Here is a 17,929-nt window from a genome sequence, read left to right as displayed (position 1 = left end):
TTTGCTGGGTTTTATTTTTAATATTCTTTTTAACAAGTAGTTTTACTATAATTTATGACAAAAAAGTTCTGTTTATGGCATGATTAATGCACGTGATGTATGCAATAGTTTTATATTAGTTTATATTAGTTACGTGGTGGATATTGCACTCTGTTTAAATACTTGTGCTACACAACAATATAAAAGCTTTTTTAGCCCTTGTGTATTTAATGTTTGGGACCCAGCTGAAGTCTGTTCCAAAATGAAAGCATCATTCGCAATTGAGTTTACGTCATTCCCTATTATTTTTAAACATGCACGACTCGCATTGGCAGGTGAAAATTCGATTTACCTGCCTACACTGCAGACACAAGGACACGTTTTATCATATCGGATAAATTTCTACATATGAACAAGGCCTGAATCTGATTTGAGTAAATCGGAATCCATATGATTTTTTCATGCTTACACGTACATGGGCCATATCCAATCCGTGCCACATGGGAGAAAAACAAAATCTGAATTAAGTTACTTGAACCATGCCGTTTAAATGTAGCCATAAAGAACACTTTATTTCCTAACTAATTTACATGATTTATGTATAGTTGGTTTAAGGAATGCTTTATGATGTCATGACTGTGTTTGTCCACCAGACGCCACTGTAGTTCGCCAGCAACTCCCAGCAAACTACAGTGGCTTAAGAACTACATATCCATACATTCTTTCGCGCACACACCCGGTCTTTCATATACACTGATTTGCAACCACAGCTGTCTCTGTTCACCGTTCATTACCTGGACTATTTATTCAGTCATTCATTCTCTGTTCATTAGTTCGTCTTTGTTGGTATGTGTTCCTGAATCTAGTTTTGTATCCTGTCTGAGTCTAGTTAAAGTTTAATCTGTTTTAGTTCCTTGTTTGTTTTGGTACTTTGTTATTTTGGTTTTTAGATTTTTGTAACTGTCACTGCACAATAATCATTAAAATCTGCACTTGGATTGTACTCCTGTTTTTGTTCCTGTTTCTATCCCATACCGTGACACTTTAAGATCCAAAAATGAAAATTTCCCAAACTTTCTGGCAACACAAAGTTGTTAACTAGACAGACTTTTAAAGCAGAAAACTACAAAACAATGTACCTAAAACATTGATGAATTAGAAGTGACCCTTCTACCTGCCAACAGTCATCTTTGTCGGTAGGGGAAGGCAAACTAACTAATCATGCCCCCTTGCTCTGTGTGTGCCACCATTTTGTGAAATGCCACCCACAGACTGATTAGGTGAAACAAATAAGATGTCAGCGATGAGATGGTCTTGCAGTCATACAGTGTGACGGCTTGAGTCGACCCTCTTCTACAACACTACTGTGGTTTGGGTCAGCGGGGAGGAGGAAGAGGCTGAGCATGTCAGTAATAATTACTGGTCTACGCAGCCGAGGGCCTCTGGCTGTCTAAACGGGCCAGTCTAATGAAAGGAATAAAGTGAGGTGAGGCTGGAAATGAGTAATCTTTCGCACTGGCTGCGTTGGGCTCCCTGCGAGAGCACAGAATAAGTGAAGATGAGTCTCGTCTCCCTCAAACAGCCTCACTCAACCACTCTCCACTTTTCATCTTTGTTCTCACCACTGTATTCTCCCGTAGCTGTGTAACAGTATCCACTTGAAATAGATCTGCCCCAATTATACAAGAAACAGGCCTGACAAGAGACTCTACTGGGAGCGAAGAGAACTGTGGGATTGTATGTGCGTGGTGTTACCGTATGTGCAATACGTTGATGTCTTGACCACTGCTGAGGAGAGAGACAAAACACAAACACAGCACATGAGTAAATCAGCACTAAAGTAAGGCAGCTTTTACAGAAATAAGCAGTGCTGTGCTGCACAAATATTATTGTTTATTTAATTTACATGGTCGAATATTATATTTTAAAGAACGCTATTAAGTTTAAGTACAAAAGTCAAAGATTTTCAAATTATTTGTTTAAAGGATTGTTCTTTCTCAACGCCTTCTCTTTAGGAGTTTACTCTACTCTGATTGGTCACTTTGGCCAAGTTTGTTGTAATTAGTGTGTTGCAGTGAATCCCAAAGTGGAGGTTGCACAACCATGAAGTGGTAGCTTTTTTAAGCTGCCTTCAAAATATATTCTTTAGTATTTAGTCTGGAACTAAGTTTGGAACCATTTAAAGGATGAGTAAATTCTCATTTTTGGTGAATAGTCCATTTAAGTATACAGCCAAGTGGTGATTCAAGACCTTAGCTGGAGACTAGTTTGGGATGGGTTTGGTAACAAGTTAAAATGTTGATTTTTCTGTACAGAGATTCTCTACTTTATTCTGTACTTAATTCTGTTTATTTTGTACTTATTCTGTGCTCTACTTAATTCGCTTAAGCATCTATAAAACTGTAAATCACTGAAAACACTGATTCATTCCGGAGAAGCACAACTGCAAACTGCTTTGAGATCATTCTTTTAGCTTCCAGTTGCAACCCAGCATTGGGAAACACCCACACAGTCTTGCATTTAGACACACACTCATACAGTACCGCCAATTTAGTGAATCCAATTGACTTATATCACATGTCTTTTAACTGTGGAGGAAACTGGAGGACCTGGAAGAAACACAGGGAGAACATGCAAATTCCACGCAGAAATGCCAACTGGCCCAGCCGATACTCGAACCAGCTTTGTCACTGCTGTGACAGTGCAAACCACTGAGTCACCATGCTGCCAGTGGCATTATGTGAAAGAGCACAAAAATGAACGTACATAACTTTGTGGTCAAAAAGATGATGCTGAATTCTCAGTCATAGTTTCTCTTGGGCCATCTTTAGGCAATACTATCTGCCATTAAGTACAGACTTGATGCTTTGAGGTTAAAGGTTCAGGTCTTCAAGATTACCAATCCTAAGGCCATCTAAAAGTCAAATAACACCAAACAGACAAACAGCAACAAACCAGTTGGCCGTTTTCTTTAGAATTTTTATGAAAAATAACTGTTATGTTCACACTGCCCCAACAGAAACCAAAAACATAGACTCAGGGGAGGACAAAGGGATGATCCAAACCCAACAATCAAATTGGTACTTTTATTACTGTCTCTGCATGTTATTTTTCTCCTAAAAAGACGGCAAATAAAATGGAAAAGGCTGTAGTTGCTTAAACTGGGAAGATGGCCATCTACTTGAATTTATACAGACAATAATAGTCTGATGATTTAGCTTCAGAACCTACTTGAGATGATGACACCAATCATTCAAAGGCAAAACATGAATATGGCTGCTTTTCTTTAACTGACAAGAAATGGAGGGAAAACATTTCAACATTTTTCTTCTAATGTGAGTGAACTGTAAAAATCCATATGATGGAGTTAAACATTTTTTAATGAAATATTTATATACTTAGCTACTATTGCAGGCCTTGTGATACTCATAACTTTTCAGTGCTAACAAGAAAAAAGCATGTCTAAAATAAGCAATTAAAATGAGGGAGAAAAGGGGGTAATGACTGGGAGTTCAATTATATTGCATAAACTAGCTCTTAGCATGTGTCTCATGAGTGTTCCATATCAGACAGTGTGTGTGTGTGTGTGTGTGTGTGTGTGTGTGTGTGTGTGTGTGTGTGTGTGTGTGTGTGTGTGTGTGTGTGTGTGTGCAGATGTTGTTTGTGTGAAAGCATATTTCTGCTTATAACATGTGAATCTGTGTAGCGAGGAAACACTGCTGTGATGTGACTTACATCTTGGATCCCAGTGGCGATTCACAGCAAGCTCTGAAATTATGCGCTAATCTCCCTTACACAATCATGGTGAATCATATAGTGCTGAGTTATGCTCCAATATTGCTTGCGTTACATCTCCTCTCTATGCTCAGTAGGGCTGGAGGATGATGAAATCGGTTCCATGAGCAGGAAAGAGGAAGGTCAGCAGAGGCAGTGTATTACTCATTGACGGGGGTCTCCAACAGAGCCGTGGTGGGAGGCCCACCAATTATTGCTTCATATGAAACACTTTTTTATGTATTAAAGAAAAGGCTCAAATAGCTAAATTGTAATTCTTTACAATAAAGTTTTATTTGTTAACTTAGTAGGAACAATGAAAATAAATGGTAAAATATTTATTAATTAGTTGTCTTTAATTACACTTCCGAGCAGGCAGAGGATGTCAAGATGACGTCAGAGTCATGTTGTACTCAAATATTGTGGGGACGTTGCATTTTGTTTGAAAATGAAAATTGGATTGACGTTACAACCCAACGTCAGGTCAACGTTCAACCTAATAATATCACCTAAATATCAACGTCTAATGATGTTACAGCTTGACATTGTGCACACGTTTCCACTATGGCATCTATCAGACTTTGAATTTTGTTTAACATGTCTGACGAATAAATGTCAGTATTTGATGTCAATATGCTGCTGGTTCAGGTTGGTTCTGGCTCGACGTTGGATATTGGTCACTTTTTAACACATCCTAAAGTCAACCAAATATCAAAATCATTTGACTTCATTATTGGACGTCAAAATAACGTTGTCCTTGAACGCTGGTTAAACATTAAATTTTGGTTACCTGATGTCACAACCTAAATTATTATTCTTAACTATTATCAACATATTATGACATTGTGTGCCTGCTGGGTTGTTGTTGTCACTACTACTGGTGGTGGTGGTAGTAGTGATTAGAGCTGTAATCGGACCATAAAAGTTAGGCTTGATAGAGCCCGAGCTCGACAAGTACATTTTGATTGACAGCTTTTTAAAAGCCTGAACCTGTTTACAGCCGGACATTTTTCAAATGTGCACATGCACAAAGCTCTTTTGCCTTTTTTCAAGAATGAGTTGTTTATACGTGTTTTAACACAACTTATTCATAACAAACGTATAGGCCACTTAGAAGTTGTAACAAAGAAATAAGTCCTCTTTAAGTAATAAAGTCCTCTGTAACATCATAACATCTCAGCACTCTAAATAGGCCTAGATACATACACTTAGGCCCAATCCCAATTCTATTTTTGTACTTTTTGTACCCCTACCCATTTCCCTTCCCCTCAGCCCTTACAACCGAGGGTTAAGGGGAAGGGCTTCAAAATGTACCCCTAAGATTTGGAACAGAACTACAGCACCTGCACATGTCATCATGTCATCGCGATCTTATGCTTCATATGAGATCAGACAATGGTGACTGCTGTAGTTATTCCAGTTGTGCTATTTTTTTGTAATTATCTTCAGGAAATCACTGAAGGCATATATTATTTTATCATCATGATCTAATGTAGCAATAAGATTGGAACTTTACTGTGCATTTACACTGTAGCCATATTCTGTAATGTAAACACACGATAACAACATTAACATTATAGCAGACACTGTAAAAAGCTTATTCTCAGCCGCTAGACATTACTAACAGGGTATTAGAGTGTCATCGAGTGTCAGAATGTTGTGGGACTGCTGTACGGGAGTTATGATTATGGATTAAAATTTTCGAAATTTTGCGTTTTTTTTTTTAGCACTTTTTTTAAAGAGCATGACGGTAAAACATGAACGTGGTTATGAATACATTAAAACGTATTTGTTTGTCATTTAAAATTGTAATTATGACAAAAAAACTAATTTGTGGATCTCTTTACTTCCGGGTTCAGCAATACTGCCATTGTGGCAGGTGCATTCTAGTAATTTTTTTTTCCCCTTGGTTTCGAGTGTGGTCCTGAAAAATCTTTGTTCAAAGGGCTATTCACCCCTTCCCTTTAGCCCTACAACTTCAAGCTAAAGAGACTTGGGACAACCCTACCCCTTGACGCGAACGCACAAAACGAGGGGTGGGGTTAAGGGGAAGAGGTAAGAGGTAGAATTGGGACCTTTGTCTTTAAATTGGCCAACACACCAGTAAAAAGTATTTCCAAACAAATAAAAAAAAATTCTAAATTAAAACGGATATTTGATAATATTGAAAGGCACTGCGGGATTTGTTTAGCTACTTCTCTTTACAATCTGGCCTTAGGTGACAGAGAAGTTGAATTAAAAAAAATAATAATGCCAACATTAGCCTCTTTATACTCTGACTACATTATGCAGTTTTGCTTTCATTAATGTTTAGTTATAATTTGAAAATCCTTTGCTCACCAAGATTAGGCTACACTTTTTTGTGGAGGAACATTATTGAATCCAATGTAGATGGCTTTAGTGCAGTCCTACGCTCACTGATGAAGCATCCAGCATCACTGAACACCATTTCACTGCTGCTGCTACTGGCTAGGATGCATACTGATCTGGCTAATTTTGCAACTTTTGGATAGAATTGTTTGTTCATCTTCAACCAGCCAAGAACATCCATTTCATTTTCCATGACAGCAGTTTTAATGTAGTGAGTGACCTCGTCATTTTCCCTGTCAGCTTGCTGTACATTTTCCCACTCTGTTTTCACTCTTTTTGCCTTCTCCGTCATCATTTGTTTCACCTTTGTAAGAATGAGTTTTAATGTTAAACAAACGTTTTGATCACTTTCTCGCGCTGATCGAAATGCATCACATGACCCGGCCCGACCCTGTCTAAAATGATAGAATGTTAAAAAGATCTTCAGCTCTAGTTGTAGTACTACTACCACTACTACTAATAACAACAATTATTATTAAAACAAACTAATTGTGTCTTCTTCTATACTTTCAAATTGAACCTGAGCTAAAATGAAGATATATTACACATATGCGCTGTTCATTGTTAAGAGTACTGTATGTAGTCAAATTAAACTAATATAAAAAAGAGATAATCAATGCCATCCATTTCATAATCCCTGCCATAATAAATAGTATAAGTTCAAAATGAACTAAATTTAAATTACCAATAACAACAACATAGATTAATAAAAAAATATTTTAATTCATTTATAATATATATTGCATAAATTAATGTTTACAAATTGACTCTTATTGCAAAGTCTTACCAGTGAAATAATATTAGATTAAATGTAAATAATATTTAAAATGTAATTAATAGTATGGGATGTACAATATTAATATTTATTATCATGTTATTGTGCATTATATTAAAATATTATAATTATAATTAACTATAAACTAAAATTAATTTAAAAATGCAAATGTAAAACGAAATGCTGCAATAACCCAATAAACCCAGTTTTATAAAAAAAAAACTGCAGAGGTCCTTGACCTAAAAAATAAAGTTCAAAATCCCTGGCCTTTAAAAGAAAAAAATCTAAAAGCTTTGAAAGCTTGCATCCCCCTCGAAGGCAATATTTGCGACAGGATTTGAGCTGAGTTCCTGCAAAGTACATCTTCTCGGTTTGTCTAATTTTTTGACTAAGGGTCATCCGGGGCTTGACTTTCCCTGTCCATGTCTGTGAGCATCCGTCTGTGTGCTCAAACACTAGAAACCCGCAAACCCGCGAGCCACTGAGGCTGTTTGTGCACCGGTTTGCCAGTGGTTGTACAGATTAAAGCTAATGGTAGTCATAGCAAATCCTGAAGAAACCCAGCGCCGGGTCTCTGTATGTCAGCGATAAGGCAAAGGACATGTGGTATGGAGAAAAAAAACGAAAAGAATGAAAAACGAAAAAATAGCTTGTTCTGTTCCACTCTCTAAGTGTCAGACAAAAACAGGGTTCTTCAAAGCCATTATAATGTCTCTCTTCAGACTGACGTATGACGCGGCTGAAAAAAGGAGAGAGTGAAATCTCCAACATTGGAGTATGTGCTTTTCATACTTCAGATTTTGATGGTGGAGTGAGGGGGAGCTCAGTCAGAATGAAGATGAAAGGAATAAGAGAGAAGAGCCGAGATGAAAGCACTGATAGGGGCCCGTGGCTCTCATATTCATTGTGACGCTACACTTTTTATATGCATGTAAGGCTTGGGTTGAGGAGCAAGGGAGTGAGTTAAACAGATGTGTGAACACAACCTGAGGGAAATGGCAGAGAAGTTGCACTCATCGACTGTGTGTGTGTGTGTGTGTGTGTGTGTGTGTGTGTTTGTGTCCAACAACAAGCAGACTGAGTTGTGCATTGCGTCAGTGTGCCACAGAATCTTATTAATTTGCAAGACACTAGGAAATCTTATTAGATTTTTTTAAATAATTACTACAAATGATATTTGTTTATGTGTCTGATAACCAATATGCAGGACTGATAATTACTTATTATTTGACAAAGACATCTTTAAGACATCTTTGTCAATATTATAAATTCATCTGTTATCTTAAGAAAAGCTATTAAAAATTTGCGTCTATCATTTTAAATTGTATCTTCAGGTTACAGGAATACAATCCAATCTTTTTATTTCACATTAGCAACAATGCCAAATATTAATAATACAGCAGTTCAAATAAATTGAAAGTCTAATGTTTTCAAATTGACTAAATACATAACACGGAAGCCTTTTGACTTGACAAATGGGATCATTTGTTTAAAACCAAGGTTTGTATTGTTTAATGTAGGCTAAGGAGTAGATAAAAAATGCTGACAATAAGCTTACATTGTCCGGAAGCCACCAACCAAAACAGCAAATACATCACTGTGACAGAGTCCGTATTAACTGGCATATTGTCAGAACTATTAATAATGTTTTTTGTCAAGTGCAGATTGTGAAATAACTGCTAACAGAGCAGTTTTTACTCATGTGCTTACACAGACTTTGTATTCAAACTGCTATCTCTTGTGGACAAAAATAATGCTTATTTACAAGCTTGTATGAAAATATATATACTGTACGCTTATTATTATTTTATTTTAATTATTAAACATTAAGTTATATTTACATATGCTGTTCATTGTTAAAGTTATATCAATATTATGCACTTTATTTAAACTTAGATTAAAAAATAGATAATTAATGCCACCCATTTTAGAATTTCTCCCATATTAAATAGTATACCTAGACTTATAAATAAAAAATATTATTAAATTATAAATAACATTTTTACAAATTGAATCCTATTGCAAAGTATGTCCAGTAAACATTAATCAAACAAACTGTAGGCACTATTTAAAATGTCATTAATAGTATGTACTGTGTTTTTGTATTATTTATGGTATTTTATTTAAATAATTAGAATTAAAAATAAATAAATAAAAGACTTTTTAAAAACATGGACCTTGTTTGAAGTTAAATACAGTGGCTGTTACATTATAAAGAATTCAATCAAAGCAAAGTCATTTACGTGTTTAATTGCATATGAACACAGACAAATTGTTACACATCAGAGTGGTCACATGGTGGTCTTGTGTGGTCAGATTCTCAAGTTATAAGTAAGCTGTCACAAAATTGATGCTAGATTATAAAAAAAATGCTTAAATTCCATGACAACTAACTGTAGAAACAACTATTAATGGAGAAAATGGTTATCCACTGTGATGACTGAACCTGTCACCTATTCCTCTCTCTATTTTCCCACCACCCACAATCTGACAGTAATCCATCGCTGTGACAAAATAAACTCTTAAAACATTCCTATAGAATCCACACAATAATAATTAAGACATGCACAAAATCAACACGCAACACAATGCCACAGATGACATCTTGAGATGTTGATTTCTTTTTCATCCCATTTCATTATATTTTTGACCTGCCATTAACTGTTAAGTGAAAAAAAAATGTTAAATTAATAACAAATTATATGTTTTGTTATGCTTTGTTTTTGAAAAACAAAATAGGGTATATACAGACACATGTACATTAATGTAAAACAAAAACAAAAAAAGATGTTTTATTTGGCCTTTATTGACATACATTTTCAGAAATAAAGTTAAGTGAGCTGTCACTGGGGTGGTACCTTTTCAAAAGGTACACATTTGTACTTTAAGGGTCCATATTGGTACCTCAAAAGTATATATTAGTACCCAAAAAATCACTTTTGTACTTTTTAAGCACTAATATGTACCCAAGAGGTATTTATATGGACCTTTTAGGTACAAATTTGTACATTTTGAATAGGTACCACCCCAGTGACAGCTCGCGTACCTCTATATCTGACAGTGTATTATATAGCCTATAATCATGAAGCCTCCATTATGCGCTTGTGCTGATGTTTGCCTGGAACATGAGTGAATGCAGTATGCAGAATAGGCTTAATTAAAAAAATGTACAGGTTACAAAACTGTAAAAAAAAAAAAGAAAAAAAAGAATAAGAATTAATTAAATGTAGTAATGTAGTGAAATGCTGTCATCAAACGTGCATATAGTGTAGGATTTGAAGATTTGAATCAAATCTGTTTAGTGTAGACACATTTCTGTGGAAATGCATGGTTACCACACTGAAAAAAATATTGGATTTACAGTTTTTTAAGGTAAGTGATTGTAAACAATCATTATGGCTAAATTTAAACAAACAAACTAAATTGAGTAATGTTCTGCTTAATTTGTTTGTTTAAATTCAGCCAATATCAATTGTTTGCAACCACTTACCTTAAAATATTTTAGTACATCCAATGAACCATTTTTTTCAGAGCAGGTGTACAGTAAACAGATCTTAAATGACCATGGTTTTCAAGCTGTTTCGACTTTAGACTGATAATTTATTTTTTAAGAATCTGTTTTGAAATTAGTAGACTGTTAAAATGGATGCTTATAGGAAAAATAATGGATGTGTCATCCAAAATGTGCAGGTTTAGTAAGAATGGCAGATTTCTCTTTGGGGCTGTCTGCACAACAGAAGGCTTGAGCAATAATTTAAATGAGCTTTTGTTTTTCCTTTTTTCCCCCCTGCAGAATAAACTACAATTATATGTCTGATTTCCAGAGCAGATTGCAGCTTTGAGTGATTTTATTTGAGACAAAACTATTGGGCTTGAAAAATTTGTGGGAAACATAAGGCAATAGATATACATTCAGGGCTTTACTAAAAACATTAAAGGGATGGCACCTATGATGAAAATCAACTTTTGTAAGCTGTTTGGCCAGAACTGTGTGTAGGTATAGTGTGTCCACTGTCATATTTGAGTAACATGAACACAACAAGTCTCTTTTTAAAAATTTACTGATGTTAAAATAGGATCTAAATCCTAGTGATTTTGAAGCCCACCACAACATGACACGCTTTTCCTGCCCACCGAATTAATTAACAGGTGCCATGTGTCCATAATAACATGTATACACATGTTCAGAGACAATTTTTTGCAAGGAAATTGGGATTAAAAATATGTTACAATTCTTTGTGATCATAATTAATTCTTTGTGAATAATTAATTTTATAAGTTTAAAACATTTTTAAAATGATGCATGTTTGTAATAAAGAGACTAAAATTGATATGTATTTTAACAGCTATAATCACCATGGCCACATAGTTTCAGTAAGTACACATAGTCAGTGCATATGTGTGTGTGTGTGTGTGTGTGTGTGTGTGTGTGTGTGTGTGTGTGTGTGTGTGTGTGTGTGTGTGTGTGTGTGTGTGTGTGTGTGTGTGTGTGTGCGCGTGTACTGCAAACAATATTTGTGTGTGACTCATCATTTCAGAAAGGCTTGAACAGACTCCACAACAAATACTTCAAATAAGCTTACTTGGTATTTTTGACTAGTGACCTTATTTCAGCTTCATCCGTGTCTGTCTGTATCACTGACAGCTGTTTATCTGACATAACCAGTGCTTAATTTGTAAATTGCGAGGTCCCAGAACATATCGGGGTAACGGATCCAGCATGCTATCAGAGGAGGGAGAGGAAACGTAAAATTTGCGCAATCAAATTGGTGGGTCAATTTAAGTGAGTAACAGCTTGACTTATGAGCTTTTATCAGTCCCGATGCAATAATAACTGGTGCTCTAGGCAAACGACAGTTGTGGTGCCCTCACAGTGTTCATGCTGCTCTTTCACAGAGTGAAGTAGGGGTGGGTGGTGGGTGGTGGCTGGTATGATGTGGGGGGTTGTGTTTAGAGGGTTGTTGATGTTGGTAACGATAAAATTAGGTGCTGGTTGGTGTTGGTGCCGGTAAAATTAGGTGCCGGATCAGATTTTAGAAGTGCTGAATGGCTTGTTCCGGTACAAATTGAAGTAAATGGAGAAGCAGCTTATTTAGATTTAAAGCCACGGGCTACAAAAACAGCTTCATAGCCCTCAGACAAAATGGGCAGATTGTGCATTCTATTATAAAAAATCTGAGGGATATTTTGAGCTAAACTTTACAGACACCAGACAATTGGGAGACACCAAAGACGTAAAATAGGTTCCCTTTAAGCTCTGGAAGACCTTCTATAGAAGCCATGCTAAAAGTGGTCTCAATAAAAATACTGTATTTTAGAAAAATAACAATTCAACAATGCATATTCAGGTAAATGTGCATGCGGTTGCAGAGAACAAAAATGCTATTATCAAAAGTGCTTTTCAGGATTACGGAGGGAAAAAAAGTGAATTACAGTTCATTACAAAGCTACAGTTCATGCACGAAAGGTTATGGAGAGATCAGCGGGTGGCTTCAAAGATCTTATAGCACAAATGCTTTTCTTCAGTTAATTAAAGTGGTTCCTTTAGTAAGCTTAAGACATCAGGGAACTTGGCATTAATTACAAATCTACACATTTATCTTGCAAATGCACACAGACGAAGAAATGTTTCCAGAAAAAAAAATATCTTGTGGGATTTAAAACACATAAAAACTAAATAATAAAATAAATCATTTAATTTCAAATCATTCGTGGCTTAGTTTGCTCAGCATGTGGTATCTTTGTCATAGGCTTTACAAATCAGTGTTTTGAAAAAAAAAATTAAAAGACGTGAATGAAAAACTGCTCATTTAACACAATGCCTCTCAGCTGCTTTTGTTTTAGGCCACTTAAACACAAATTTTCAATACAATACATTAAATACAATGCAAGCTCAATCAACAGCATGCGTGGCTTAATGCTGATTACCACTAATTATTTAGACTTCCACAGTTTTCTTTACAAAAATGCTAAAAATCTAAACTCGCTACCGCAGTTACAATATAAGTAAAAAAAAAAAAAACAACAACAATTTTGAGTGAACTGAGAAGTGAATAAGACCAATCAATCAATCAATCAATCAATCAATCAATCAATCAATCAATCAATCAATCAATCAATCAATCAATCAATCAATCAATCAATCAATCAATCAATCAATCAATCAATCAATCAATCAACCAATCAATCAATCAATCAATCAATCAATCAACCAACCAACCAATCAATCAATCAATCAATCAATCAATCAGTCTTAATTGTTATCATTAATAATACCAGCAACAACACCAATTATTATTATTATTTTTAGTGTTAATATTATTATTATATGCTTCTATATTTCTACTAATAGTAATTTAAATAAAACTATATCGAGTTATGAAGTCAGAGTCATTTTTATGGTGCTAGTTTTACAGCTATATGTCATCATGCATCATCATTGATCATGTCTGGACCCAAATAATTTGTGCATCAATATGTAAATTAAATAAACTAATAAAAACAATGGCAACGCTTTAAAATAATGGTCGATTAGTTAATGTTACATACATTTTTTAAAAATTTAAACAATAAAACCTTTAAAGGATTTAAAATGCTAATTACTATTAAACCAATACCCTCTTGTTGTGCCAGCTATATACAGATATTTGCTGTTGCAGTGGTCTAATTTTATCTTTTGGACAAATTTTTCTATATGAATTGTGTTGCAGTCATGTTAATTTTTGGTGAATAAATTATTAAAACACTTTTGAATTTATGACTGATTATTTGAATTATAGCACTGTTTAAAATGTATAATTTTATGAATTTTCTGTAACATCCCACAATATTTATGTACGATTCCATATTAAATATTATAAGCTCAATGGCGCCAATAGCCTAGTGGTTAAGTGTGCAGACATATAGCACTGTGATGCTCATGGTGACCGGAGTTCGATTCTTGGCTCAAAGTCCTTTACCAACCCTTCCCCTGTCTGCTCCAAATGCTTTCCTGTCAGTAACCTCCACTGTTCTTTCCAATTAAAGGTGAAAAACCCCTATAAAATATATATAGAAAAGATAAGAAAATGTACTGTAAAATTACAGCAAAAAAACATATTTTTGAATAATGTAATTTAACGCCTGTTATTTGAATTTTTTCTGGCAGCTGGGGTGCTGGGACATCAAAACGTAAAACAATGGACATTAAATTACAGAAATTTTCTGTATTTTTAAAATTACGGTACATTTCTGTCATTTAACATCTGTTATTTCACAGTAAATTTTTGTCATTTAAAGGCTGTTATTTAAATTTTTTAAACATAAAATAACAGATTATTTTCACAGTGTAGTTACTGTATTACATTATCTATTACTAACATGAACAAACTTTAAGTAATATATTTATTAATACATGTTTGTTAACGCAATGTCAAATTAAATAACATTAGTTATTTACTATAACATACTGTAACTAATTAACATTAATGCACTGTCAGTGCATTAACTAATGTTAACATGCAAAACTTCGGATTTTAATAATACATTTGTTATTGTTAAACTATGATTAATAAATGTTTTATAAGATTATTTATGCTTTTTTAATGTTAGTAAAAACATTACCTAACATTAACTAATGCACTATTATTTTAATAATAAATAAAACAAACAAAAAACTGAGAAAAGCTAAAAAATGCAGTCCACAGTACATTTAATTATCACTACATAAGATACACAACAGCAAAGAAAAGAATGTGGAAGTGAAATTTGTTTAAGGGAGGATATGTAAAACAAAAAGTCAAGAAGCGAGAGTCAGAGGTTTGCGTGAGCCGGATGAAAGTGACTCATCAAAGAGAGCGACTCTAGCAACGCAATTCCAGCTCCGTCCCTTCCCTCACACTCACATCTCTCTTGTTTCAGAGATTGGGTGCATTTGTACCACCAGCTCTCGACAAAACATCAAACAGCATGGCAAGACAAAAGGATAATAGTGATGTTTTAAGTGGTTGGGGGAACATATGTAAGCACACCAAGCAATTGTGTGCACGGGTTTCCATGTTTGTTTGCTTGCTTCTAGTACCATAGTTTGTTCCACAGCATGTAATCAGCTCCATTTAAACAATTTCATCCTAAGAAGACACCAAACTCGGTTCAGTGGTCTGATGAAAGCGCATTAATAAACTGATTTCTCACCATAATGAGCGCGCTTCAAAAAGAAGCATAGATTGCAATTAGAACAGAAATGGACCCAGATACAAGAGAGCAATTAGGCTGTCTTATTATAATCATCATCATTATAACCCGCTCATGTAAATTCGCTGATTTTTGGTTAAGTGCAATTCCATGCAAATGTCAACCTTACCATGGGATAATGAAGTGTTTACCCATGGAACGAAACCTCATTTAGGCCTCTATTTTATTGTATTAATGATGTCTAATATACTTTTTTTTAAAGGACATTTCATTGTTTATCCAACACACAAGGTGCATACCAATATAGTTGAAGGCAAAATTATTAGCCCTCCTGTGAATTTTTCATTTTTTATAAAATATTTCCTAAGTGATGTTTAAGAGCAAGAACATGTTCACAGTTTTTACAACAGTTGTCTCAAACTGTCAGCTCGCGGGCCATTTGCGGCCCTCCCTTTTCCTCCCTCCGGCCCACAACTGACATCAAAATATAACGAGATTCGGCCCACCAAAACATATATTTTTGAATCATTATCATTGTTTTGCAGTCGCATATATCCACTTGTGGTTTTGACCCCCCCACTTAGTGGACATTTATAGTACTGTACTAAATGTCCAGGTTACTTTTGGTTTCTCTCAGTGTGCAGTTGAGAGTAATGCACAAGCAAACAAATTCTGGGTCTGATTTAAACTTTGAATATATGTTCATAAATGCTCTATTTTTACTACAGCTACATTTTTGTAAATAATGAAGGGTCATTTGATTCCTCTTCATGGCTTACACGTTATGCTGGTGGTGTAAATATGATCATTTTGCTAATAATGGATTCAAATGTCCTCATTTGATCGATTTATCTCGTATGCATGTTGAGATTTGTACACAAAATGTGCATTAGTAAAGTTTTACGGCTGACTGAATTTAACAGGTTTAAGTGAATATTTGTAGTTTTACAAAAAATAAAAATATTGAGATTAACAATTGCCAGTAAAGTCACTCAAGTTACCCAATCTTCTTCTTTTTTGTCTTACGCTATCTGTATTCTTTTGTTTAAGCAACGACTGATTGGGACATATAATAATAATAATAATAATAATAATAATAATAATAATAATAATAATAATAATAATCACATAATAATAATAATTACTATTATTATTATTATTAATAATAATAATAATATGCCTATTATTTTATTATTATAATAATTTATAATATATATATATATATATATATATATATATATATATATATATATATATATATATATATATATATATATATATATATTATATATATATATATATATATATATATATTATATATATATATATATATATATATATATATATATATATATATACATATATATATATATATATATATATATATATATATATATATATATATATATATATATATATATATATATATATATATATATATATATATATATATATATATATATATATATATATATTTTTTTTTATATATATATATTTTTTTATATATATTAGTATTTTCATAGCAATATAAACTACCTACAGAAACAAAATGGAGGTTTGACTGCATATACTCTGGGGAAGAATGTCTGAGTGCAGGTTTCCAATTTTTTTTGTGCTTAAATATTAAAATTACCCTTCTGTAAATTCTCAGTCACTGAAATAACCCCCTGAAAATTTGAGTTTGAAACCCCTAACTTTCAATAATAGTGTGTTTTCTCCCCTGAAGAATGCTCTATTTATTTCAGTTAGGTTAGAATAATGGCAGTTTCTCAATTAGCTTTTTTAAATATATATTTTAAAGTCAATTTTTATTTCTCCTCTTATTTTTTGATTGGATACAGAACAAACCACTATCCTCCAATGACTTCCTTAATTAACCAAACTTGCCTATTTATACTACTTAAGTCTTTAAACTGCACTTTAAGCTGATTATGAGCCTCTTGCAAAATAACTAGCGAAATAGGATGTACTGTCATCATGGCAGAGATATACAAAATTAAATGTTTAAAAATATGTTGAAAAAATCATATCTTTACTTAAACGGTAAACAGAACTTTGGAAGTATTTAAAAAAATAATTACAAATTCACATGAAGGCACTTTATAATCAGCCTTGTTTGGTGGGTACTACATTTTTACTTTACAAGGTTAATAAGCCTTTCCCATAGTAATATATACACATGTCTGAATGATAATTTACACATTCTTTTATTACCGGACATGCAATAGAATTGAATTGAAAGCACATTTATATACAGTACACATTACTTCATAAAGACTCAATGCACCACAGAATGCTTAATCTGTTCATTCATTTATCGAACAGGCCCATTGTTTTATAACTGTAGCCTGTATGGCTCAAATATAGCCAAAATATTTTAGAGAGGACAATTTGCAACCAATTCCTCATGGTAAAGTACCATTACAAAGAAGGACAACATCACTTTTTAGGACATGAGCATGTTCATTCTCTGTTCCATTCTGGTGGAATTATCTTCTCCAGCCCATCTGAAACACCAAATTTCTGACAACATTCAAAAGTAGCTGAAAACTCAACTTCATTCACAGGAAAAAAATGTGTCCATCATACTAAGACTTTCTTTGAAATCTGTAGACTCAGAGAGAGCTCTGCTCTCAGAGATTTGCTCTCACAAATATAACACATTTTAAGAATGCTGATAACCAGCTTTGGTTCCCCACTGACTTCAATTGTACTTTCTGTCTATACAATAAAAATAAAAGGGAACTCAAACTGTTTGATTACAACCATTCATTAAAATGTTTTCTCTTGTTTCCACACAAGAAATAATAATAATAATAATAATAATAATAATAATAATAATAATAATAATAATAATAA

General features: G+C 33.7%; 1 protein-coding gene across 14 annotated transcripts in view; it reads right to left on the bottom strand.

Moving 5' to 3' along the window:
* The window catches only part of grid2 (glutamate receptor, ionotropic, delta 2), a 704,448-nt gene that overhangs the window by 142,887 nt on the left and 543,632 nt on the right, over positions 1-17,929 (bottom strand).

This window comes from Danio rerio, chromosome 8 (genome assembly GCF_049306965.1).
Source record: "Danio rerio strain Tuebingen ecotype United States chromosome 8, GRCz12tu, whole genome shotgun sequence".
Classification (NCBI taxonomy): domain Eukaryota; kingdom Metazoa; phylum Chordata; class Actinopteri; order Cypriniformes; family Danionidae; genus Danio; species Danio rerio.
The sequence above is the reverse complement of the archived record's forward strand: the minus strand, read 5'-3'. Positions and strand labels throughout refer to the sequence as shown.